Source organism: Wasmannia auropunctata, unplaced genomic scaffold, assembly GCF_000956235.1.
Source record: "Wasmannia auropunctata unplaced genomic scaffold, wasmannia.A_1.0 LD336076.1, whole genome shotgun sequence".
Classification (NCBI taxonomy): Eukaryota; Metazoa; Arthropoda; class Insecta; order Hymenoptera; family Formicidae; genus Wasmannia; species Wasmannia auropunctata.
In genome coordinates, this window is record NW_012026814.1 from 391,165 (window position 1) to 392,537 (window position 1,373).

Consider the following 1,373-nt stretch of genomic DNA (forward strand, 5'->3'; position numbering starts at 1 on the left):
TGGAAATTTAACAAAAAAATAATTTATAAAAAAATTTTCCAATAAATGTAATGACACTATGCTACTGTAAAATGTTTAAGTTTGCCATAATGACCAGCACTTAATTGTTGTGGATTTTTCTGAATCTGAAGCTTATCTTTGACATACTTAAATATAAAAAATGGTAAACTTTTATCGACTATTATATTATCACATCGGTGAAGCGAACAGAAAATACTCACATAATTCTTAAAAATTATCTCTTTAAAGGTTGATTCAAGTTTGTTCTTATGACCATTTATATCACAAAATTTATATATTGCATCGTGAAGATTTTGTACCAGCATAATTACTTGATTACTTGGATAAGTTAGTGCATCGGTGGTAGGACACCGTTCCTTAGAAGTCGTGAACAAATGATGTGGTAATTGTTCTGTAGCAAATAAGTCGACTTGGCATTGCGAACAATCGTCAGGAATATGAATTTTTTTAATAACGTAACCAGATACATAACAAACCGCTTGACGAGCATCCGTGTTTAATTTTTCAAAATCCGTCCATTCGGGAATGCAATCAGTCATATTCTGATAATCTTCATTTTCATCCTCATTATTTTTTTTTGCATTAATCATGGTATTTTTAATAAAATTTTGAAAATTGCAAACATTTTCAGTGTAATCCTCTTTACAATTTGCGGACTTCGTAATTGGGCCAGAAAGATTATTTAATACGACGGTTTTTAACGCAGCTGTAAATTGATGGCACGTAGGAGCAGTATTCGAAACTCCATGCTGACGAATTTGGCAGAATAAATTTTCTATAGAATCTTGATTGAGATTCCTTAAATTTAAGTATTTTAAACCGACTGTTTTTAAAGTATTCCATAATGCAATAATCGATCTTATGCTTATTTCCCAACCTTTGACGAAATGGTATTTGTTTGTGACGTTCTTTCCAGTATTTTTATCAAATAATTCCCATTTTGATAATTGCGACAAAACTTTGCTCCATAAAGCTAAATGAGGCGAGTCATCTTGCAAACAGCAATTGTAAACCTTTCCATGTTTTGGTAATGTGCTCCATCCATTTAATGAGTCGAAAAGATTATCAATGAGTTCAATAAATTCTGCCGTTTGTAATGCTTCTGCCGGGAACATACCATTCATATTATTAACGGACCAAACGTTAATTGCATTTGCAACGCTTCGGCTCAACTGGCGTGCAGCTACTTGTACCTTCATTTTTAAATAAGTATCGTTAAAGTTAAAATCGCTTTCTTTTAATTTGTACAGCAATTTAAATGGAAATTATTGGTCGACTTTAAAAGCCTGATAAATATACTGGAATTAGCAACTTTATCTGTATCAAATTTTATAATCGACCGGAGCAAGGCG